Consider the following 26651-nt stretch of genomic DNA (forward strand, 5'->3'; position numbering starts at 1 on the left):
GAACTTCAGTACGTTTTGCACTTTCACCACCACTAATTGAGGTCGAGGTGGATGGAGGTCCCTTCTTGCAAGGAAGAAATATGGAAGCGGTAGGTGTTGGTGTACTAGTTAACTCCAAATCCAATGATTGTTGTGTTGCCTCCTCGTCGACATCATCATCACGCTCAGCAGCTTCTCGGGATAGGGTCAAAATGTCTCTTTGCTGCATGCCCGCTGGGGCTGCAGTGACCTTTATGATGACTGGCTCGTCGTCGTGAGAGGCTTCATCAGCAGCAGTATCCGTCACTTCTTGTTGAGCCTCATCACACTCCATAGCTATGAGTTTTTCGACAACCTTCCTTTTACGCTTAGGTATCTTTGTCAGATCATGGTGTGCCTCACTCTCAGACTGCCGTGATGATGGTTCCCAATCTTCATCCAGATCATCAGAAGGAGGTGGGCTTAAAGAAGATGTAGACACCCCCCCTTGATCTTTTCCTTGCTAGGGATGTGGAAGACAATGAATGATCATCAGGAGGAGTGGCTTCCTCAAATGATACCTCGGTTTGATTGTCAATTTCCTGATTTGCCCCTACTTCGGGAGGAACAACTATTGTGGGCACTTGTGACCCTCCATGCACCTCTGCTTGCGCATCTCCTTGCGCTGCCTCCCCTTCCACATGTACTTGGGCTTGTACTTGCACATGGTGTTGTTGTTGCGGCTGTGGTTGTTCAACACTTGTCAGATGAGTTACAACAACCTGTGTTGATTCAGGGACATTGCTGCTACTTTCTTGCGATGAGCCAACATCACTGGTCGATGGTGATTGAAGAAGTACACTGACTGCCTCTGAAGCACTCAAGGGCTTTGACTTAAGTTGGCGTGGTGGTGGAGGCACTGAACCCAATGGAGCGGGGGTGCTGCTCCCAGCTTGGTCCCCAGCAGATCCCGCTGCTGCTGCAGGCGTACTTTTTTTTTTGCTCCCAAAAAACGCGGCGGCCGGCACACCAGCCTCCTTGGTAACTTGCTTCTTCTGCTCCTTACTAGCAACTTTCTTGCTAGAGGAGCTACGGAGACCTTTTTTTGGGGCCATCTTCTTCAGAGCAGGTCAGACAGCAGGCCGCAGTTGCACGAATTGCAGAGTTGTCTGAGGCCAGACGTGACGTTGTGTGACGTTATGCTGCACACACACACCGCTGCAGGACTTCTTCCTGAAACTGGTGGTTCTCTTGAGTCTTGTGCACCTAAAAGCAATGGAAGACAGAGGAACATCAGTTCAGTTATACACCCCAATTTTTTTTTTAAAAAAACAGAAAAATCAGCACAATCCCATGCCCTCCATGATGCTTAAATTCAAGACACCCCACAGAAAGACTAGGCACATGCAACACTCACTAGTCACTACCCCTGGTGAAAAGGCCACAACAACAGGCCAAAAAAACGAAAATCACAGAAAAATCAGCACAATCCCAAGACATACAGCCCCTCCATGATGTTTAAATTCAAGACAACCCACAGAAAGACTAGGTCCATGCACCACTCACTACCCCTGGGCATAATGGATGAAGGCTAGGCAAAATGGGTGCAGGCCTGAGAACACTGCCTGCATTCAAAATGGCCCCCTCCATCACAGCACATGGCCAGGGCCTGTAGCAGCACTCAAAATGGCCCCCAACCACATGGCCTGTCCACAACAGGCCAAAAAAACGAAAATCACAGAATAATCAGCACAATCCCAAGCCATCCAGCCCCTCCATGATGTTTAAATTTAAGACAACCCACAGAAAGACTAGGCCCATGCACCACTCACTACCCCTGGGCATAATGGATGAAAGCTAGGCAAAATGGGTGCAGGCCTGAGAACACTGCCTGCATTCAAAATGGCCCCCTCCATCACAGCACATGGCCAGGGCCTGTAGCAGCACTCAAAATGGCCCCCAACCACATGGCCTGCCCACAACAGGCCAAAAAAACGAAAATCACAGAAAAATCAGCACAATCCCAAGCCATCCAGCCCCTCCATGATGTTTACATTCAAGACAACCCACAGTAAGACTAAGCACATGCACCACTCACTACCCCCTGGTGAAAAGGCCACAACAGGCCAAAAAAACGAAAATCGCAGAAAAATCAGCACAATCCCAAGCCATCCAGCCCCTCCACGATGTTTAAAATTCAAGACAACCCACAGAAAGACTAGGCACATGCACCACTCACTACCCCTGGGCATAATGGATGAAAGCTAGGCAAAATGGGTGCAGGCCTGAGAACACTGCCTGCATTCAAAATGGCCCCCTCACTCACAGCACATGGCCAGGGCCTGTAGCAGCACTCAAAATGGCCCCCAACCACATGGCCTGTCCACAACAGGCCAAAAAAACGAAAATCACAGAAAAATCAGCACAATCCCAAGCCATCCAGCCCCTCCATGATGTTTAAATTCAAGACAACCTACAGAAAGACTAGGCACATGCACCACTCACTACCCCCTGGTGAAAAGGCCACAACAGGCCAAAAAAACGAAAATCACAGAAAAATCAGCACAATCCCAAGCCATCCAGCCCCTCCATGATGTTTAAATTCAAAACACCCCACAGAAAGACTCAGTGCACCCACCACAGAGTACCCCTGGGCAAAAGGCCCCAAAACAGCCCAAAAATCGAAAATTCCAAAATTGTAGTTCCAGCAACTGTAATACCCCAAACAAACTTACTTGTGAAATTTCTAATCCAAAAGTGATCCAAAGAAAGTCAAAAAGGCCTCAAATCCAAATATCCAGCAGCATCCACAAAAAGTAATCCTTCCAGCTCCAGATCCAAATGAAAAGTGACCAGGAGATGGACAAAGCACTGGGAGGAGCCTGCTGGACAGGAACAGGAAGTTGAAGACTGTGGGGCACTTCCTTCCTCCCACCCCCCCTCCCCAAAATGGACTCCTCGCAAAAAAAGTGCAGGCAAATGTCAACCTGAGGAGTTATTCAGATAAAAATCATCATTTCCAGAAGGTTTATGCTGCTTGCTGGTGGATTTCTTGTGCAGAATTGCAAATTTTATATTTTTGCGAGTGCGAGATTGTTGCTGCTCGCCGCATCTATAAGCTCGCAATTGCGAAGTACCGCGATACGTGATCGCGGCGTTCTCGCGTTGACAAACTCTCGCTGTACAAGTTGGCAAGCCGCGATTACGTAATCGCGCTTGCCAAATTCCCGCGGGATCCCGCAGCAAGATCCAAAATGGCGCAGCACTCGCAAAATATCTAGAAAAATAACTCGGCAAACGATGAATGACGGGAAGTAAACGCCGCGCGCCGCAAAATTGTATCACCAAGAAAAAAAAAATCCACTGCGTGGGAATTTGCGGATTTTGCGGGAAATTCGCGAATCTCGCGGATTGCGAATTTACCGAAAATCCGCAAAATCCGCGAGCGGAACGGATTTTACGCCCATGCTTAGTCCCTTGCTCATTGCACCATCAGGATTCAAGCAAGCCGGGCCGACGACGGCTGAAATGCCAGAAACCGGTCCCCGGAAGCTTGTTTCCTTCCCAGTGTAAGAATTGGCTTGGTAGTTTGGTTTTCCCTGTTCCCATCATGCACTGGGACAGGAACAGACTAATTTGCATATAGCCAGGTTCTGAGCTGGGATGGTGCAGTGAGCTAAAAAACGGTGTTGGATCTAGCCCTGATCTCTTGACTGGGTGAGAGTATTCTGCTTAATTCAGAAACTCTGTCCATCACCACCCCTTTTTGTTAAATATGCTTACTATATGCCACCTGAATATTTACCTCTGTAAGATGTACACTATGTGACTGAACCAACTATAATGTCATGATGTAGTTCTTTTATTACTGGTATTCTTTAGTAGTAAGAACAACAGCACATGTTGTCTCACAGACACGCTGCACCATTCGTTTCAGACTATGGCCTTTGTTAAATCGTGAATACATTTTTAGGTGTTTACTATGTTCCATTAGAATATGGACATCCATCTCAGTAATACATACATCATATGTTTCAACCTACTATAAGGTCATGACGTAATTTGTTTTTATCATTGTTATGAAGCGTTTTTCATGTATTCATCTGTTCAGTTCTGAGCGTCTTGTAAATGCTACCTGTGTCATGTACAATATGTGATTCAACCCACTACAAGGTCATGACAACATTTGTTTTTTAACCATTGAAATGAGGCACTTTTCATTTATTTATCTATTTATTGTTGCACAATATGTAAATGACACTAGAGGCCTCATTAATACCCGTATTGTATTGAAGGGAGTCACGACCTCTACCCTTGTGAGGTTTTGTTTTCCTTTTACAGTTTCCATTCAAGTACCTTCTTGACAGAAGTGTTTCCGTACTTTCAGGGTCAAACCTCAATCCACGAGCAGTCCTCTTTTCACTCGGGGAGCACTTGGTTCCTTCCCTAGGCAAGACAGAAGTTAGCGGCTGTCCGCGTAATGTAGCACGTGCACGTTGGAAAGGCGGTATTTAGACAGAACATGCTCACAGGGCCGGCCTTAGGCATGTGCAAACTGTGCACCTGCACAGGGCCACCAAACCCCAGGGGCCACCACACCAATATATATCCTTAATATATTTATCCTCTGAGGATGGATACATATTTGTGTGGCGGCCCCTGGCAGGGATTTGGCGGCCTCCGGCTCAGTTCCCTTCTAAACACCCTGACCCCCCCCCCCTCTTTACTGGCCTCTGCGCTCTGCCCCACCCGGACCCCCTCTTCCGGGGCCCCCTACCTACGCTCCCTGCCCAGGGCCACCATGACCCTAGAGCCGCCCCTGATGCTCATTGTTCCATTTGCAAGTCAGCGGACAGACATGTTTTTCTAAGTGGGGGTAGGTTTGTGCCCCCCCCCCCCTGTTTTCTATTGCGATATGGGACTTTAGACTTTAGTCTATTTTGAAAATGGTGACGAGGCTAAGTACTCTCTATTTTATATATTTGTTTATTCTATAGATAAAATCAGCATCTTTAATTAACTTTGCCCTAATTAGAAAAGAAAAGATTTAGAATCAAGCAGACAAGTGGAGTAAGTGCATTATTATTTTTCTTCAAATGGGAACGCAAGTAACGATGAGTGGCTTAAATCATACGCCTGCTCAGTCACACATTACTGATAGCTTGATAATTCTATTTTCAGATTGTCATCAAGAATCCCTCGCTTTCCTTGGAGCCTACGGGTCTTGCATGACCATTTTTCCACCGTAGACACAGGTGGACACAGGGTAATTACAGACATCCAATGATTTGTATCAATTAAAGTTGCAATTAATGTTGCAATTGTTTTTCCATCGCCGGAATACAGTAAAGGTAATTTTAATTACTCTTAGGTGCCCCTCACAGTCCTGATGAAGACCCTCCTGTTAGGCTATAGGCTTCCCTACACTACCATTGGGTCGAAACGTCCACAGCTCCATTCTGTATCCCAAATGTGGACAACAGTGATAGCTTCACTAAGCCAAACTTAATATTACGATTTTGTAAATAATTCTATAGCTTTGGTTAAGGCTGGATAGGCCATTCATGTATTTTTGATTTATATATTGTCACTGTCCTCCTTTTCTCACTCATCCTCAATTCTGCTCATTGCTGCACCAATCCCGCCCTTTCCCGGGGCACACTTTTAATCAGATATGTGCTGTGCTTTTAACATGCTAATATGTGTTCAATATGATGAAATATGATCAACATGTATAAGATTGTTAGTAATTAATTTAACAGGCGCATTCAAATCAATGTTTTAACTATGTTCCACTGGGACCATTTCCTCTTGTACCGTACTTTACCTGGGTCCCAGAGGCGTTTCTGGGTCATACCCATTGTTTTGTAACTACAAAGTATAGTCAGACAGAGCTATGCGCTACATTGTCTTATTTCATATTTACCAAGCCACGCAAACCATACAAAGTGGCTTTACATTACATGCCTTAGTAAATGCAGAAAAGGATTTTGCATCAGGGCTGTGCCTCCAAATGTAACGCAACCTAATGCAAAATCATAGTAAATCTGGGCCTTAATGTTCAAGGGCCAGATTATAAAACATATTTGACTGGCATTATTTCATGTCTTTGGTGGTAAGATAAGACAGCGTTTGATGAAAACACCCTTTAACAACATAATATGAAAACAGGTTTCTGGAGGTGGTAATGTGCAGCAAGCATGTTTATGCATATTTGTTGTATGACATCTTGTTGTGGGGGTCATGTGTTGTTTTTTTGTGCTGCTTTGTTTTTGTGCTGCATTATTGCAATATGATGTTGGGTTGTACTGTGTTTCCTGTGTTCTGTTTTGACTATTTTGTTGTGGTGTGCCCTCATTTGTTTTGTGTTATGTTGTACTGTATATGTTATTCTGTTGTACCAACACATGTTTTTACATATCCATCCAAAAGCAGTACATGCCTGCAATGTTGCTTTGGCAAGCACCATTTTACAACTGTCTAAGGTTGTAAAATATTACTGATTCAGCTCTTCAGCTATTTAAAACACCAGTCAGAGCAAAGCTTTGGCCAAAACCAAGTCTTAAAGGAGCACTTTTCTTGCTCAATTTATGACATACAGCCTTAGGTGTTCCCCGCCTGTTATTAGCCACTCTGCTTGAAATTCAAGAAGATAGCATTTCACACGCTGTGGCAGTGGACAGTGGAACCACACTGGGGACTTCAACATGAGATGGCCTTAAAGTGCAGGGCACATCAAATCAATGCTGTGTCTCGGAAGATGATGTGGTCACATTGATTCACACTAATCAATGCAGATTACAAGAATCTTCATTAGCAGCACTACCATATATTTACTTCTGGGAATGAGAGGTCCCTCAAGGACAGTTTGGTAGTGGACATTGCAACTAAGATGTGCCATCTTTCCTGTACTTTATACAACTATGACACATTGCTTGTGATTATCACAACCAATTTACTTATATATTTATAGACAATACCAAATCTATGATATTCGTATACAGTAATAATGGTATACAAGTAAAATACTCCTTTAGAAAGTGCGTCCCATATTCTGTAGTTTAGATAGTAATTACTAAAAGAAATCTGACACCGCTAAGTATTTTTTTTAATTAAAGAAAACATTGATTCCTAGTGGCATCCATGAGCTTTGAATTTACTAATGGATTTATTAGAAAAGAATAGCAATTTGGCAAATGTCTTATTCTCTGTATATAAATAGCATCCATTTTGTTGAATGTAGGTTAGCCCAGAAGGCTGATTAAATACCATGACAAGCAAACGTGTTTAAAGCAAGTAAAGGGGTGGGAGGTCAATAACCAATCTGTACTTTAAATACACCCGTAAAGGTTAGCTAAAGTGCAAAACTGAGCAAAGCAATTACTTTGGAATGTATCACCTTTTTGTGTGTTTTTATTCATGAGTTTCAATAATTGATGTTGCATGCAAAGAAGCAGACAACATAGGCTGAGATTATACTGGTGTGCAGACACTTACTCTTCCTTGGTTCCCACAACCTCCAACAGATGTAGGCCCATAATTCCTCTGTTGCAGCTACCAATTTAGATGTTTCACTTGTACCTGTTTCTTCTTCTGACTGCATGTTGCCCCTCCAGTGCCCAGCAGTGTCTAATGCGTGCAGGTGGTTGCAGAGGATATAAAAAAAGACACGAGTGTGAAACAAAGAGACAGCAGCTGTAGGGCGATAGAAGAAAGGGTCATGGGTGGAATTAAGACTGGGTAGCCTTGGTATTTGGAAACCCCAGTGCATTCCTATGATAAACCCTGGGACCCGTCCAAAACAAAATCATAGTATTAGCTGTATGATATCAAATCATCATGGGTCTGGTTGGTGACCATTCATAGGGTGCATTGTAGAGAGGGTGACACCTTTATGTCTGATGACATTGTCACATAAAATGTCATGATAGAGCTGGTAGTGACACAGAATGGACTAGAACAGGCATCCCAAGCAGTACTTCTTCGTTATCATGTTAGTTCTGGTGTTCCCCTACCAGAATGCTTTTAGGCACCTTATTGGTCTTGTGGCTAAATTCCATCTAGTGCTGCTTTACAATGGTAGTCCCAGGACTTGGGTTCTGTTTCCCTCCGCTGCTGCTTTGCAATGGTCGCACCAGTGCTCGTGGTCCGTGTCTTTTTTTCGATTTGCATGTTCTGTTGTAGGCAGCCCAGGGAACATACCAGGGCAGTATCATAAACAATTGTGCTTGCTCAGAACAGCAATGAGTACCTGTTTTGATGCTGCATTGTTTAAAGTGCGTACATTTAACTTTACATTTCTCCAAGTTAGTGCATGAGCTGAAAACAGCATAGCTCAGAAAAGGAAATGGAAATCACTTCTCACAATTTCTGACCTGCTCTGCAGATCATGCACTAAGTCGAGTTGTATGTATGCTCTTTGGATAGGAAAACCCACATAAAAGAGGTGCTCAGCTGTTGGACCTAGCCCTTTTTGCAGGGTTCTCCCCAAAGTATTTGCCTTCCTCTGCCTATTTTTGGGACCTTCTTTTCGTAGGCTTTTGGACTCTGGGCACTTTACCACTGTGTGTGTGCTCTCTCCTCTAAATATGGTATGATTGGTTTACCCCTGAGTGGTAAATTTAATACAATTATAAGTCTCTTGTACAGACGTATACTATATACCCTGGGCCTCTAAATTAAATACCACTAGTGGGCCCGCAGCACCCACCTACGTAGCCTTTCAAACCTGTCTCAGGCCTGCCACTGCAGGGTTTGTGTGCACAGTTTACTGCCACTTTTACTTGCCATTTAAAACTACATGTCCAGCGATAAACTCCCCTTTTATTACACACAGGTCATCCTTAAAGTAGGCAGTAGGTAGACCTTTGAGCAAGGTGCTGTGTAAGTGAAAGGTTGGACAAGTGTATATATTGTGCGGCAAATCCTGGTAATGACAAAGAGCACATTTTGTTTCTCACTGATGTAAGCTCTACTCCTCCCAAGGACTAGCATTTGGGAAATCCCTTATTTATTTTTAAGGGGTAATTCCTGATCTGAAAGGAGTAGCGTTGCTATGTTCAGTATATTTAGAATGGTAGTGATAAATCATACTCACCGGTATAGTTGTATTTTACAATACTATTTTAGGAATGCCACTTTTTGAAAGTGGGCATTTCTCTGTGCTTATATCTCTTTGTGCTTTGCAGCCTGACTCCAATCCATTCCTGGGGCCATGGTGACAGCTACACTTTGTGCATACTTTCCAGACATCCATCATACCAGAAGGGTTGGGTGTGACAGGGTTACATCCACATTCATCTGCATACTGATGGTTTTCCTGGGCTGGGAGAGGGAGTTCACACTTTACAATTGTATAGGCTGTGTCCTGCCCTCCCAAAAAGGGCTGATTTACACCTCATTGATATCTGGAGCCAGGGCTGGGTTGAAACGGATTGTTGCATACTTCTAAAGGTTCCCTTTGAAGTTCCGTCTTGAACAAAGATATTTTGGAGTATAAGTACAGGGCATCTGGCCCCATGGTTTTAGACACTGTGATGGCTTGTAACCAGACTATGCTGGCTCTACATACTGCACTTTGACAAGGGACTGCTGTGCTGCCAGGAGGACCACCATTTGGACTACTTGCTTTCTTATGTTAACCTGCTGTATTGCTGGAGGGACTGCCACTCTGCAAAGTGACTCTGTTTTGCTGGCCTGCTGCCTGCTGGCCTCTGCGTGTGCCCCACCAAGCGCATTAATCAAGGGCATGTTGGCTTGACCCCTGACGTCCGCAATCTCAGGATCACAATGGATTGCCCCTGAGCACCTCTGCTGTGGGAGTCAATTACACTGTGAGTTCGGCAGTAGCATGCTCCGCAAAAGGAGTTGTGCTTGATCCCTCCCTGGCAAGGCAGCCCTGCTGCAAGAGATGCAGAGAGCCAGTCTCACCTGTCTGCTAGATAGTGGGGAGTGAAGCCATCCTGGAGGCTTTCCCCGGCATCATCTTTTTCCGGAGAATGCAGGTAGGTTAAGGGTGTGCAGGGCAGTCTAAACTCCCGAAGCTGTCCGTCACGTTCGTGGGCATTTTCGTTTTTACATTACCAACAGCAGTCTAAATACACGCTGCAACCTCAGGGCGGCTTTGTTGCTGTAAAAAAGTTGCCCTGGTCAACGCACTTGTTCTTTGTGACATTTCGCGGTGAGTCCTTTACTCTGACTAGAGTGGTGGGTTCTGCCTGGCTTAGGTGCATATCCTAGCCAACCAGAAACCATTTTTCCAAAAGTCATTGTTTTGAGGAAAACACTGACGTGGACCTTGAGATTTGTAAGGAATATGAGTGGGAGGGTCCCCAAACATCATCCCAAGTGGGCAGTGACCCTAAAGAGTTTGAGGAGGAGGGAGAAAATTACTGGACAGGGTCGCAGGATAGCTGCCACCAGCACCCTGACAGTTCTGAATACTGAGGGTACCACTCCCTAAAGGACAGTATGGAACCCCGGAAGGAGGGGCAAGGGGAGGAAGGACTCACCCCTGGCTCCTGTCTACCCTAAGGGTAAATACCTTGGGCTGAAGGACCAGTCTCAGGATACCACTCCTGAAATGGTGGGAGGTGGAGTGGAAAAAGCATGTGAAGCACCCCGGACTACTGCCAGCCACTCTAAGAAACCAGAAAGGGCAGAAACCCTTGGATGGCCCAGGGCCTGACTCTGGTTGCTGAACGCTGTCAGTGGCCTCTGTTGGATACTGTCCTTGTGGACAGAGTTTTCCTTGGGTTGGGGAGAGAAGTCAGACCCAAAGCGTGAAATGGGCCACATCACTTTTGTTGGCCATGGTGGTACTGTCTGCCTGCTGGGATTCATCTGTGAACAACTTAAAGTTAGGTGCTTCTCTGATGCGGTCCACAGGTGAGTAGAAGGATTCCCCATGGGTTAGGTTTTTGGGCCCTAAGATTGTAGAAATAGGAATCCAACTGGGTTTAGTGACGTGTAGAACTGGTGTGTCCCTGCAGTAGTTGGTCCAGGTCCATGTTCTTTCGCCCTAAGTAGGGAGGCCCATCAATGTATTGATTACTCAACCCTGGTTTAAGGCTGAAAGGGGGTTGTGTTTGACCTGGCCATTTTGCAGGGTTATCCCCAAACCTTTTGCCTCCCTCTGCCGATTTTTCTGACCTTCTTTTTGTTCACTTTAGGACTCTGGGCATTTTACCGCTGCTAATAGGTACTAAAGTGCATTTGCACTCTCTTCTAAACATGGAATGATTGTTTACACCAGTTTGGCATATTTACTTTACTTGTAAGTCCCTTGTACAGTGGTTTACCATAAACCCAGGGACTGTAAATTAAATATTATTAGTGGGCCTGCAGCACTGCTTGTGCCACCCACTGACGTAGTGTTTCAAACATGTCTCAGGCCTGCCACTGAAGGGCCTTTGTGTGCAGTTTACTTGGCATTTAAAACTACTTTCCAAGCCTTAAACTCCCATTTTACTACACATAGGTCACCCCTGAGGTAGGCCCTACATAGCCCTGTAGGCAGGGTTCTGTGTAAGTTAAAGGTGGGACATGTGCCATTATTGTGTTGCATGTCCTGGTAGTGACAAACAACATCTTTTGTTTCTCACTGCTGTGAGGGTTAATCCTCTCATAGACAAGCATTGGTAAATCCTTTATATATTTTTAAGTGGCAATTCCTGATCTGAAAGGAGTAGTGTTGCTGATACACCCTGCTTACAGGTGTAGTTGGATTTTAAATAACTATTTCATGAAATACCACTTTTAGAAAATGGACATTTCTCTGTACTTATGAGCCCTTTGTGCTTTGCAGCCTAACTTCAATTCATGCCTGGGTGACGGCTACACTCTGTGCTTAATTTCCAGACAGCCATAATGCAGGAAGGGTTGAGTTGACAGGGTTACATCTGCATTCATTTGCAGACTGATGATCTTCCTGGCTGTGTCCTGCTCTCACACAAAGGGCTGATTTACTCCTCAGTGATGTTTGGAGCCAGGGCTGTGTTGAAAGGGATTGTTGCACACTGATAAAGATTCCTTTTGAAGTTCCCCTTGAGCAAAGACATTTCGGAGTATAAGTACAGGGACTCTGACCCCATCATTTTAAACACTTTGTGGACTTGTAAGCAGACACTGCTGGCTCTACATACTGCGCATGGCCAATGGGCTGATGTACTGCAGGAGGAACCACAATTTGGACTACTTGCTTTGTTGGGCTAACCTGCTGCCTGCTGGATTACTGGAGGGAATTCCGCTCTGCGGTGACTCTGTGTGCTGGCCTGCTGCCTGCCTGTCCCCTGTGTGTGCTCCACCAAGAGTGTTCTCCAAAGGCATGTTGGCTGCCCCGTTTTCTCTGCAATCTCAGGATCACAAATCATGGATCCCGAGCACCTCTGTCATGGGACTCGATTTCCTGTGAGTCCTGCAACAGCGTGCTCTGCAGAAGGAGTAGCATGTTACTCGTCTGCAAATGCTCTTCGACACATCCCTTCAATATATGGTTTATGCAGGACTTTTTCGTAGTATGTTGCCCTCGCAGATCCCTAAAGCCACAGATTTGGTTTGCTACAGTGTCAATTGCATACTGGTTATTTGGTAGATGGTTCTGCTTCGCTTTGGTGTGAATCATGCCCGCCAAGTGTCTGTGATTTATTGTATCGTTTTTGTTATCCATCCATCCATCCATCTATCTATCCATCTATCCATCTATCCATCTATCTATCTATCTATCTATCTATCTATCTATCTATCTATCTATCTATCTATCTATCTATCTATCTATCTATCTATCTATCTATCTATCTATCTATCTATCTATCTATCTTATTTACCTATCTCGCCCGTCTCTCTCTCTTGTGTATGGCTCTTGCTCAAAAAAGCCTGTGATTGTGTTGCTGCATGCACTGAAAATAATTTACTGTGGGTTTTTTGCTGGGTTCTGTTTTACCCCATGTGTATCAGTTGCTGCAGAAACAGTCAGTGTCCAAAGATTTCTCAGTTGTCAATTTTTAAAGATTTTACACATACAAACAGAGGTAAAACAATATTTTCCCTGTCTGCACTTATTTATTGAATGATGTAATATCAACATTCAATATCTTTGAGAGCATCGGCAAATTGTCAATCCGACGCCAATACAGTTTGATTTAGTTGCCAAACCCTGTACGCTAAACAACCTCTTATTAGGTTTGAGATATTATTGGAATAGCCAGAATTGGAAAATACACTACAGAAATTAAACAGGACCTATCGAGTCCTACGTTGTGTTCCTACTGCTGCCTGCATATCCCTGAGACAAGGGATAAGGGTCTGCCAAACAAACCTCCATGAAAACAATTGTATTTTCCCTGTAGACTGGTATGTATAATTTATATAAATACTACCTTTACTCTTCATCAGTCACAAGTGAAAAAGTATTACATGTTAGAATATGCTACTTTAGAGGGAAATGTCATAGGAGAAGGGATGCCATTAGGAGCATTCTATCAAGATTTCAGCCTGGGAACAAAATGCTTCAAGAATTAGCTGTGTCCGCTGTGTTCTCTTAGCACCTTAAAATATGCATCCTTGGGAGTGGCAATTAGTTGCATCAGACATAACCCATGTGCTTTTACATTGCAAAGTATGGGACTATTATTTTGAATTGTATGTTGTACTAACGCGAGGCTCTCTAGCACAAAAAGTGTAGGCTATGCATGTAGCTGCATTAGCCAAGGGTTTCAATTCTACTTTGGTTGGTCGCTTTTTCACATCTTTCCCTTATTTTGGGGGATTCCTCCTACCATTTCTCATTGTTATGCAATGCAGCTATGAGGCATAAAGTTATTGTTATAAAATATTATTGTATCCTCTTTATAAAGTAGGCTTCTTTGTAGGTTGCAGAACATCTTCACCCTACATCAGGATTGGACTGGGAACCATAAGTAGCCCACACAAAAATGAGTAAACCAACCTAAATCCCTGTCATATCCTGTTTATCTATTCACAATCTGTCTCTTTCTTTCCGTCTATCCATTCTATAACCTTCTCTCTTCTCCATCTTTAACTGCTTTCTCTCCGCCTCCCACCCTCTCTTGATTCCCCCATGTGCCTTCTTCACTCAATTTTGGGAGCTGTAGAAAGTAACAGAAGTGACTGGGGGTGAATGTTTGCATTGTCCCGCATTCCGTCCAACAACTGTTTCTTTTGAAAGTTACAGAAGTACCAGTAGCAGCCCTGGGCTTTCAAACCCAGTGTTAGACCTGGCTTTTTCAGCAGGCTTATCCCGAGACTTTTTGCTTCTTGGTCTCCTATTTTTGGCCCTGTATTTGTTGGTTTTAGGACTCTGGGCACTTTACCAATGCTATTCAGTTCTTAAGTGCATATGCTCTCCATGTAAATTATGTGCAAGGATTAGTGTTACCATGTTTGACTTATTTGATTTACTAGTAAGTCCCTAGTACAGTGCACTGGGTGTGCCCTGGGGCGGTAAATCAAATGCTACTAGTGGGCCTGCAGCACAGATTGCGCCACCCACACTAGCAGCCTTTCAAAGGTGTCTCAGACCTTCCACTGCAGTTTTTTCAGACTGTTTAACTGCCATGTCGACCTGGCAAGTACAACCCTACCCTTCCCTTGTCTTATATGTGCGTCACCCCAAAGGCACCACTCATGATGTTCACGACACACCACCCCAACTCGCACCACAGCCCGGACATCACAGACGCCGGTGCTTCATCATTGTGGAGCTGATACCTGACTGGTATGACCTCCCAAATCCATCGGCCCGCATTGTTGTAAGGAATCGATGCCTCAACACCACAGCGACGTCACCTCCCCAGCAGCAGGAAGGAACCGATGCCTTTCCTATCCTGCATCGCAGTGAGGAACCAATGCTTCACCTCCACTCTGGTCGTAAGGGACTGACAACGCCCTGCACCAAGTGTAGTGTAGTTCCTGTTTTCCCAATAGGCTCTGCACATTGTAATAACATAAACAGCAGTGTAGACGTAGGACTGAGGTCATCTAGGTCTCTACTGACTATGTTAGACTTAATTAGTTTTGCCAGCTAGCTCAGAGGTCACTAGAAACTTTCTTGAATGAACAGGGAGGGGTTAACTTCCCTGATTCAGACAAGAAGGGATTAGCTTCTGACAACCATATAACATGACAACTTTGCTCCCCCAGAATAAGGAGTATATCTCCAGAGTCGTGTGAAAACAATAGACAACTATTTCACTCAGTCAATCGTGCATGCTTAGTTTCACCAGAGTGCAGAGAAATAGACTATCCGGGTCTGGCGGAGAGGGGTAGGCTACACCGAGAGGACACGGGAGCATCAACTTTAGCTACAGAGGCTTGACTCACTGATGTCCATCCCGCCAGACACTGCTGTTACATTTAACCTGTGACCTTTAGGCATGGAACAATGTATATGCAGGTACTCTATTTCGCAACCATAGACACAGGCACTGATACTTTGATGGATCAGCATAATTGTAGACACTGAGTACGTTTTATAGGTCCTGAAGAATCGCGGGTAATTGAGCCCTTGCGAGAACCATGTCGACCACAACTTTCACCTATTAGCTTAGTCGGGAGTGGGAAAACATTATTTTCCAAACCTCCCAGGCTAATTGTTTTTAGTTAGCACATGGGACCACCTGAATAAAGTTCCTTCCGGTATCCCTGCGCTATTTTAACTTCACATACTGTCTACATCTCTTCTAGGCCCCTCACCCACACTTCACCCAAAGGCAGTTGGATTAAAAGATCTCCGTTAAAGAGCCCCTCTTTGAGGTGTTGCCCGTTGGGTATTGCACCGCCCACCCAACGAGGAGCATTGCCCATGATGAAGCATGACTCCTGTGAGGGTGTGTGAGGCCAATACATCCAACAAAATGGATACCCATAGGTGGGTTACTCATTAGCCCCCCTACATATCCACTCCCCTTAGACCTGTATTTTTTATAACCAGGAACAGCCCAGTCCCTTCCTTGTTATCAGTTAACTAAGGGCCCACACTGTGGTCTGGACCTTCCACTCCGTTTTTGAGTGGTAATTTGGCCCTCCGGATCCATAAAGATCCCCCTTCCCCCTTGTTGTATACAACACCTGACTGGTATGACCTCCCAAATCCATCGGCCCGCATTGTTGTAAGGAATCCATGCCTCAACACCACAGCGACGTCACCTCCCCAGCAGCAGGAAGGAACCGATGCCTTTCCTATCCTGCATCGCAGTGAGGAACCAACGCTTCACCTCCACTCTGTCTTTGTCAAACAACAAGGGACCCCAATAGTATCAGCGAGGGACCCTGGGGAGCTTATTTATACAAACAACAATGGTCCCAAGCAAGGAGACAAAGGATAGTTCAAAATAAATATAGGCCCAGTCAGTTCTATATTGGAAAGGACATGCCCAGCCGGGCAGAGGCCTTTGAAGTTTATATTTAAATAGAAATTTTAAACACAACAGAGTACCTTCAACAGTTCACGTGTGTGGGGCACAAGCCTGTACCCAACCACAACAATACAGAGACACAGACAACACATAAAAGGGCTTGTAAGGCAAGAGCAGCAGTTTCTGTAGAATTCCAATCATACAGAAAAATATATGTAGGTACCATTACATAGCATTGCATAAAAAATCATTACACAAGTATATGGTACTGAGGTCGACGGCGTTTCGGACCCCCTACTAAATCATGGGGTCCATCATCAGGACAAAAACAATAATTGCCTTGGAATGTAAGCCTCTTTTGCCACAAAGAGAATGGATGAGAAGCTCACAGGCGAGCTTGAGGTAAAAACGGGCCAGCAGAGCCAAGGTCTGGGAAGATTATGCCCGGGACTTGGGTAGCAAGAAAGCGTTAATTTCCTTATGGTATCAGGCCCAGGGGCGGAGCATACGTGGTGCCTAATTTCCATTTGAGACCGCAATCCGGGTGGTACCGGCAACGCCGTGTCGCGCTGGGGTCAGAGAGCCAGGACGGGCCGGGTCAGTCGGCTTGAGTCGACTCAAGCCGACTGACCCGGCCCGTCCTGGCTCAATGACCCCAGCGCGATACGGCGTTGCCGGTACCACCCGGATTGCGGTCTCAAACGGAAATTAGGCACCACGTATGCTCCGCCCCTGGGCCTGATATCATAAGGAAATTAACGCTTTCTTGCTACCCAAGTCCCGGGCATAATCTTCCCAGACCTTGGCTCTGCTGGCCCGTTTTTACCTCAAGCTCGCCTGTGAGCTTCTCATCCATTCTCTTTGTGGCAAAAGAGGCTTACATTCCAAGGCAATTATTGTTTTTGTCCTGATGATGGACCCCATGATTTAGTAGGGGGTCCGAAACGCCGTCGACCTCAGTACCATATACTTGTGTAATGATTTTTTATGCAATGCTATGTAATGGTACCTACATATATTTTTCTGTATGATTGGAATTCTACAGAAACTGCTGCTCTTGCCTTACAAGCCCTTTTATGTGTTGTCTGTGTCTCTGTATTGTTGTGGTTGGGTACAGGCTTGTGCCCCACACACATGAACTGTTGAAGGTACTCTGTTGTGTTTAAAATTTCTATTTAAATATAAACTTCAAAGGCCTCTGCCCGGCTGGGCATGTCCTTTCCAATATAGAACTGACTGGGTCTATATTTATTTTGAACTATCCTTTGTCTCCTTGCTTGGGACCATTGTTGTTTGTATAAATCACCTCCACTCTGGTCGTAAGGGATTGACTACGCCCTGCACCAAGTGTAGTGTAGTTCCTATTTTCCCAATAGGCTCTGCACATTGTAATAACATAAACAGCAGTGTAGACGTAGGACTGAGGTCATCTAGGTCTCTACAGACTATGTTAGACTTAATTAGTTTTGCCAGCTAGCTCAGAGGTCACTAGAAACTTTCTCGAATGAACAGGGAGGGGTTAACTTCCCTGATTCAGACAAGAAGGGATTAGCTTCTGACAACCATATAACATGACAACTTTGCTCCCCCAGAATAAGGAGTATATCTCCAGAGTCGTGTGAAAACAATAGACAACTATTTCACTCAGTCAATCGTGCATGCTTAGTTTCACCAGAGTGCAGAGAAATAGAGAGACGGGCGTTTTCAATAAAAGGTGTTCTTTTATTGAGCAGTCTTCTTTCTCATGCAAGAAAAATGAATTGCCACAATTGCAATACTTATCATGAAGTAAAGTGCGTACAGTAAAAGGAGTATTATGAAATAATACTGTAAAAGCATTGATATGGTTTCTTAGCCATATGACAGTTTAAAACGGATAAAATGTTTACATACATAAAAACATTGACTAACGAACTCAACGGGTGCTTCTAAGATACGCCTACCCCGGTGTACCTGACCTAAGCCTAATACGTGGGAAGGAGTAAGTAAGTTGCAGTTTTAAGTTGAGTTGGGTTTTTTCCAAGAATCTGAATCAAGAATTCTCTTTAAGGTTTTAATCAGCTCCGTACCTTGGTTATAGAATGAAGGAGGTCTTGTATCTCGTTCTCAGGACTCGATCTCCCAGTAACCCACAAGGTTGACTGGAAACACCGGAGCTGGATTTCTCGCCGTGAGAAAAGGCAGCTTCATTCCCAGTGTGTCAAAGGGAGGGACGGCTTTCTTCGGCTCTCGCATCAGCTGGGCTTCGGATAAGTAGATAGCCGCTCTGCTCCACACCACCGTGTGTTGCTTAAGGCAAGTGTTGGTATATTTATACCTGGAAGGTGCCGTGTTTGACGTAAGGTTGGACATAAGACGTCAATAAAAGATGTCACTGAGAATGGGCCGTTCTTTTAGTGCTCGCAGGAGTTCTATGACAAATCAAAACAAAGGCATGGGGAATTCCCAGGTTGCTAGAGGTTTGGTGTGTCGAAAGAACTCGTTGTGCTCTCTAGGAATCTAAGGAAGTAGCCTTGCCGTATTTGGGCTGCATGGGCTATGACTAAATATGGGTATGATTCTTATGCCTTTATAGGGACATGATTTATTATAACCATATAAGGGCATAAATCTGGAATATTTAATTAGGGTCCTAGATACATTCACAACACAAGGAAGCATCACCTCCCCAGCGCTGTGCACCGTCTTTGTTTTCATTGTTTGCCAAGGTACTGTTCCTTAGGGTCCATGTGACTCCGGGCCCGATGCTGCGCACCTCACGGTCGGCGCTGTATTTTGGGGATTTACATCTGTCATGACGTCGTAATAGCCCCATTTGGAGCTATTTGTTGCTCAAGCTTTATTGTTGTGAATACCCTACTTTTGGTGATATCTTGATAGATAGATTTCCTAGTTTTCTAAACTGGTGTGGTGTCCATTTGTAGTATTGTCACTGTGTTACTGAATGTGTGTCCAAATGCTTTGCACACTGTGTCTGAGTAAAGCCTGCCTGTCTGTCTGTGCCAAGCTACCAAGAGGGTGAGCAGGGGTGTTCTAAGGGTGTAACTCCCTTACCTTGACTAGAAGCTAGGGTCCCTACTTGGACAAACATGCAACCCATAAACAACTAGAGACCCCCACTTCTAACAATCAGCCTCCAGTGGCTTCAACCCACTGGGAAAAGGACGGGTGGAATAAAAGGCAGTCTGGCTCTTCCCTACATGTTCCTATGGTGTGACATTGTCTACCCGCATCGTTCATATTGCAAGAGCAAGACTCTGCTACACCCGTTGCTCATTGAGAGAGTCTGTGATCTGTCACTTTCGATAAAACACTCCATTGCACTGTGTATACTACCGCAGTTTTGTAGGGTTGTGGGTTGGTATCTGGGTTTTTTCCTACTGAAATTATTTTTTTACTCAGACGATAGTATTGACTTTGTCCATGATTTTGGGTGCAACACTGCCAAATACTCATGCCTCCTCTTTGAGAAGGTCCTTAACAAGTAAATCCAGAAAAAAAGGAGCAAATGTAATTGGCGTGGCCCCTAGCCACTGAAGGTATGCTTCAATTTGGTACAGGATGACAAGTAGTCTCCATCTGTGCACACAGATAATGGTAATGGGGTAATGATGGTATTGGTTCTAATAGTGGCTGTAATTGTGGCACTGGTAATGATGGTGTTGGTAATGTGGTGGTGTTTGATGGTGAGGGTGGTAGTGATTGTGTCAGTCAGTGAAACAAAACTTTATTTGGTTTGTTACAACCATAAAAGTACATTTTACCTCTTAAACTGATAAAAGAAGAACAACAACGTAACACTGCTGTATCACAACACATATTACACCTGAAAATACATATAATGTAACTTCCTTTTTAAAATCAGAGTATTATGACATTTAAATTATTAAAATCACTTAATTCATTTCTATACATCATCTCCTTCAACACTACTATTATCCCTTAATTGTTCCACCTTTATATGGTGTTATGGAGGAGCTTTTTTAGTTTTTACTCCGTGCACTTGAGGAACGCCCTGACTTTGTTCATATATTTCCCCAAAGCACAGGCTACATCTAAATTCCCCATTTCCACCAAAAGGTTAACGGCTTGCATCCTGTTCATAATCCTATACTTTTTAAAAATCGGACATAAAAAATCCTTTCGTATATCTAAAAACCTCAAACAATCTAATAAAATGTGTAAAATATCACAGGTGGTGCCTAATGTGCAAGTGCATTTACCATTACATCCTATCATTAGATTTCGAACCCCGTTGTTCTTGGGTTTATACCAATTCGCATTTTTAAAACCTCCCGCCTTAAGCTATAACTTGGTAACCGATCCACATAGGGAAAATGTTGGTCGCGCTCCCAGGCCAATGACATGTGGGCTACCGAGGTCTTTTGTAAAAGGTACTCCCGATCATAGGTACGAGACATATCGGCCCCTTGAAGCCTTAATTCTTTCTTACCAATAGTTATAAGGTCTTGCGGCGAACATACCTTCAGGTCCAGCACCCCATATGCATTACTTATTGAAGCTCTGGTCTCTTTTGCCCAGGGTAGCTCGCTAGTGGCTATTTCCTCTTTGGCCCATTGGGAGATTTTAAGAAACTCCCCTGCTCCCAATTGCTGCCAGAAACGTACAAGGGCCATACAAGCAGTTATAGCCCAGGAGGTGATTCCCAGCTCAAGTCTTGCTGCCTGCACCATAGATGATTTAGGCAGCAGGAATAAGCTTTTTAATATATTTCCCTCCTCTCTGTCCCAGGAGGTCTTGCCACTTAGGTAGAGGACCTCAGCTCCATACATTGTGACAGTGATAATAGTAATGAGCATAAAACAGCCTGTTGCTAAGAAACACAAAAGGAGTGTTTTCTGTATAGAATATACGTTAAAGGTAGAGAAATGAACATGCAAAGGCTGAGTGTATTTTCTAGATAAATATTAGTTCCTCATGCATTGGAATGAAAATATTTCCAGGCAGAATGATACACCAAACAACGAATAGCATGATGTGGGAGGGCAATGATTTTGTTGGTGGAGCCAAAGCCCACTCCATGTATATTTTAAGGAATTGGCGACAATATGAATTGAAGACAGATGTGCTGGAAAGACAGGCCAAATAAAAAGGATTACGTTGACTTATTTATTCAAGCATATGTACCTCACATAAAAGGCCATTATTTACAGATATTTAACATTAAGGAAGGGTTTAGTGTTTGTTCCATCGAATCTACAAGAGGGGTGTTTATGGACCCCAAAGCCACTAGTTACTTGACCTAGAGCATTCTTGCTCCTGGCCTGGTTGTGAGAGGTGGTAATAGACGGAAAACACACTACCACACTACAGCTTTCACTAATACTGTGGAGCCAAGAATGTCCTGCATCTTTTACATTCACAGCCCCTCAGTAGCCAGTAGGGGCTAAAGATGGGCCAGGTGGGCAGATAGTGGACAAAGGTTAGAGCTTTTCCTTCTGCTGCTGTTAATCAGCATGGTGGAAATAACAGGAGGCAGGTTTGGACTTATCTGTAGGGCAATTTGACAGTGCCTGCTAGTCTGGTCTGACAGGTCAGTATGTGCGCCTTTTACTGGCTGTTATACTTGTTTTATGGTCTGCTGGGCTGGCTATGTTTACTATTAGTTTCTCTGATATTAAAGATATTACAAACTAAATTCATGCATTTTTTCCATACCTTAGTAAACACAAGTGCAAAACTGCCTCAATCTGGAAACATGGACTACTTTTTTAAGCTTTCTAATTCACTAATGAGGGCCACTTTTAATTTAGTACCTGGTCCAATTTTCTGTCCCAGTCTGACCTTTGCAGGAGTAAGCCCTGTTGGAAACATCTACAGCTCCTTCTGACCTTCTTCGATTCTGCTATCCACTTCAGGCTAGAGACAGGAAGCACAGTGATTGGTGCTTCATTGTGAGCAGCCTCATTCCTCCTGACTGCTGTGCACATGCAGCTACTGCTGAACGCAGACCCACCCAATGGAAAAACTGTCCCTCCATTCAGCCCCCCACCAATATCGTGTGCCTGATGTTTGCTTGAGTCCCAGACCCCTGCATCCAAGTATAGGCTTTTTATACTAACAATGGAGACTGGAGATGATGGGAGAGAATCTGTATCCGCCTATTTTTGTGTCCCAGTGATGGCAGTACATGGGCCTTTGTGGAACTGAGGCCTGAAATGTTGAAAGTATGCAAGTGAAACTGTGTCTGGGTGGGTCAGCTCCTTGTCCCACAGTGTGAAAACGGAATGTACTTGTCATATAATAGGAGTGCATGGGATTGCAAGGTAATTCCTGAGCACACGATTGCAGTATATGTCATGCAAGAGTGCGCCTGGATATGGGAGGCTGTATCCATGGTAATCAGGGTTTCCTTCAAATCACTGATCTAAGGTATTTTAGACTAATTAGTTCGATGGAAGCAAAGTAAGACTACACTACATAGAATCCTTTACATTTTAGCCCAAGATTTCAGAAATTGAAAGAGGGTCCGCAATGACCTGTATGTACATCTGATGTCAATAACTTGGCATGTGAGGCAGTGTATAAGCATGAGAGGTCTTCCTTACCATCTGATGGCTGTACCAGGTCTCATTATGGCTGTAAAAGGCATGTGAGACTCCACCAAGCATATGGTGACAGTGCTGTGTCACTTGAGGCTTGTTCTAGTACATAATCAGGGTCAAGAGAATTATGTAATTTTGCAGCTGCAGCGTATGCTGCATAATTAGGAATGTGCCACATTTACCACATAATCCATCAGATGCTGCATAATCTGCAGGTTTTATAAAAAAATGCTTCTTTCTCAAATCAATTAAAAGTTACTAACAAGCATTGTAAAGCCAGTAGGTCTTCCCTATACAAGCTAGCTATTGGATTTGGCAATGTGGTTTTGTCATGTTGTACACCAGTGCTGCAACTGTTCAGCATGGTTAAAAGTTAGTAACATGGAGTGTCGTAGAGTGGAGTGGGGGGAGTAACGCGTCTTAGACGTGATTTGTTGAAGTAGCATGTTGTAGACTGGATTTGTTGGAGTAGAGTGTCATAGAAGGGAGAAGAAGGGAGCAGAGGGGAGTAGCGTTCAGTCAATCAGTGGCCTAGAGTGTTGTATAGTAGAGTGGCGTTGAGTGGATTGGTGTGGAGTGGCGTAGAGTAGAATAGCGTGGTGTAGAGTGGCGTGGCATAGAGAACCTTGGCAAAGAGTGAAGTGGTGCAGAATAGAGTGGTGTAGAGAGGAGTGGCATAGATTGGAGTTGAGTGGCATAGAGTGGGTTGGAGTGGATTGAAGTAGTGGGGTGGTTTGGATTGGAGTAGAATGGGCTGGATTGATTGGAGTGGGATGGATTGGAGTGGGTAGACTGGATGGGATGGATTCAGTTGGAGTGGGGTGGATTGAAATGGGTAAGATGGAATGGATTGGGATGGATTGGAGGGGCTGGATTAGATTGGTTTGGGATGGGGTGGATTGGATTGGATTGCAGTAGGGTGGTTTGGAGTGGGGTGAATTAGAGTGGAGGAGGGTGGATTGGACTGGACCACAGGTGTGGTGGACTGTAGAGGACTGGATTGGACTGAGTGGGGTTGATTGTACTAGAAGTGGGTGAGTTGGGCTGGGGGTGGTTGGAAGGGCTGAATTGGAATGTGGTACGCTGGATGGATAGGATTGAGTGGATGGACTGAACTGGGGTGGGGTAGAGTGGGGTGGATTGGAGTACAGTGATGTGGATTGGATTGGACTGGAGTGGGGTGGGGTGGAGTGGGCTGGACTGGATAGGGTGGATTGGAGCGGGGTGGGTGGATTATGGTGGGGTAGATTGGATTGCAGTGCGGTGGACTGGATTGAGTGAGGTGGATTGGACTGAATGGGGTGGATTGGAATGGGGTGGGGTGGAATGGATTTAGGTGAATTGGGATGAGGTGAACTGGATTGGGGTAGGGTGGGTGAATGGATTGACTGAAGTGGGGTAGGATGGAGTGGGGTTGAGTGGGGTGGATTAGAGTGGGGTAGATTGTGATTGGGGAGGATTGGATTGGGGTGGGGTGTATTGGATTGGGGTGGATTGAATTGGGGTGGATTGGAGTGGGTAGATTGGAGCAGTGCTGATTGTTTTGGATTTGAGTGGGGCAGATTGTTTTTGATTGTCATGGGGCAGATTTTTTTGTATTGGAGTGGAGCAGATTGTTTTGGATTAGAGTGCAGCAGATTGTTTTGGATTAGAGTGGGCCAGATTGTTTTGGATTAGAGTGGGCCAGATTGTTTTGGATCAGAGTGGGCCAGATTGTTTTGGATTGGAGTGTTGTAGATTGGAGGGTGGCAGACTGGAGTAAGCAGATTGCTTTGGACTCGACTCGGGCAGATTGGAGAGAGGCAGACTGGAGTGGGGCAGATTGTTTTTGATTGAGTGGGGCAGATTGTTTTGGATTGAGTGGGGCAGATTGTTTTGGATTGAGTGGGGCAGATTGTTGTGGATTGGAGTGGGGCAGATTGTTTTGGACTGGAGTGGGGCATATTGTTTTGGATTGGAGTGGGACAGATTGCTCTGGATTGGAATGGGACAGATTGTTTTGGATTGGAGTGGGGCAGATTGTTTTGGACTGTAATGGGGTGGATTGGATTGGTCTGGGGTGGATTAGGGTGTCCGGCATGATTACGTGTTAAAATAATCCTCATCTTTTGAGAACAGCGTCTGCGACCAAAAACAAAAAAAAACATGAGTGCATAGTGAGAAAAGAAGACTTGGCAAAATAAAAGAAAGTTGACTATAGAAAAGAAATCTTTACAATTTTGTTTGTCCTGCAGGGCAAGTTTTTGCCAGTCACATGCTTTCTGTTTGCAGGGCACTAAAAGTGAAACACAACAAAATAGTACCTCAATCATGTCAGGAGCAGCTGATAGGCACTGATTGATTCAACTTAATCAGTGCTTGGTCCCTGCTCCACAGAGAGGATCAGAAATGATGTTAGGCCTAACTTGACAAATTAGGAAGCTGCAAATGAGAATGCACACAAGCCAACAAATGGTAAGCAACAGGCAGGCTCCTAGCCTATTTTGCTAACAAATGTGTCTGGTAAGTGACACACATGTGATATCGCTTGCTCGCGCAGGTTCGCCCCTAAAAAAAAGCAACATGCATTGCTGCACAGTGGAAGGTCTTTATCAAAAGTTCACTAGTTATCTTTCTGCTGCATATAGCTGTATGCGTATGTTAGACTGGTACTAATGAGAGGAAACATTTTCCTAGACAGTGTTAACGTGTAAAAATTACAAAATAATGAAGTAGTACTAATATGTGCCTTTTCTTTCTGAACAATTTAGTCCCCTCATGCCACATAATTCCAGTGGCCCTGTATACAATGGCTGTACTGAGTTTAGGAGCTTGTACAATGATGCATATCACTATATATGGGAGTATAAGCCATGGGCGTACGAGACCGTACCTGGCCAAATGTTTACTGTAGTGCCTGGCAAACTGAGCATGCATTTCTGTGTACAATGCAGCTAACACTGTTTGCTCCATCACTTGTTACGCAAGCTGTCAATAGAAACAAAAAATGTTTTTGCTGAATCTTAGCTCAAGTCCAAGCTTTATGTAATCTGGTCCCGGTATGTTCCTTTTCAATTGAAAGTTCTTCTGTGTAATGAATAATGTTGATCTTGAAACTCACCTTCATGGCAGATTTCCCATTTTAAATATGCACGGTTGAGAAAATCAAATACTTTGCAGTGAAACGGGCAGTTCAATGCATATCTTGCTAGGCCATCCTTACAGCAACACAAACTTCATTTGACAAGGACAATAAAGACTGCTTTGAATACAGAAGCACTGAAATCAAATTAACAAGCCCAGTAATTACGTTCTTCAATGTAAATCTGAAAACAAATCAATTCTGTGCTGACTTTAATTTACTTTTCGACAAACACCGCGTATCCTTCCCTGCAGAGACAATGTTAATTGTTACTCATCCCACTTTCTGTCACTGGCGGAATGAAAATTGAGAAAAAATATGTATTTTTTCCTTTTTCAATATAAAAAACTTCACAGTGTCAAATTTTAGGTAGTGGTGACGTTTCCAAACCTCTTAAAAGTATTTCTCATGCTGTAGAACGACTCCGGTCCACATGAAATTAGTTTCCACTTGTCTCCCTCCCGCAGCAGGTCATAACCCCTTTAAAAATGCACCATCTCACTCACGGGTTAATGGTTGAACTGTTGTTCGTGTCAATCACCCGCTGAACTCCTCCACTGATTGCTCAATCAATTAATGTACTGAAACAAATGGAACTGAGAAGCAGGAAAAGATACAATCAATACTAAATCT

At 44.3% G+C, this 26651-nt stretch overlaps 1 protein-coding gene across 1 annotated transcript in view; it reads left to right on the forward strand.

Annotated features, from left to right (window-relative positions):
- PLD5 (phospholipase D family member 5) overlaps positions 1-26651 on the forward strand; it is a gene marked incomplete at both ends in the record, with an annotated part of 589545 nt that overhangs the window by 343033 nt on the left and 219861 nt on the right. The gene's annotated exons all lie outside the window — the stretch shown is intronic.

Source organism: Lissotriton vulgaris, unplaced genomic scaffold, assembly GCF_964263255.1.
Source record: "Lissotriton vulgaris unplaced genomic scaffold, aLisVul1.2 SCAFFOLD_1466, whole genome shotgun sequence".
NCBI lineage: Eukaryota > Metazoa > Chordata > Amphibia > Caudata > Salamandridae > Lissotriton > Lissotriton vulgaris.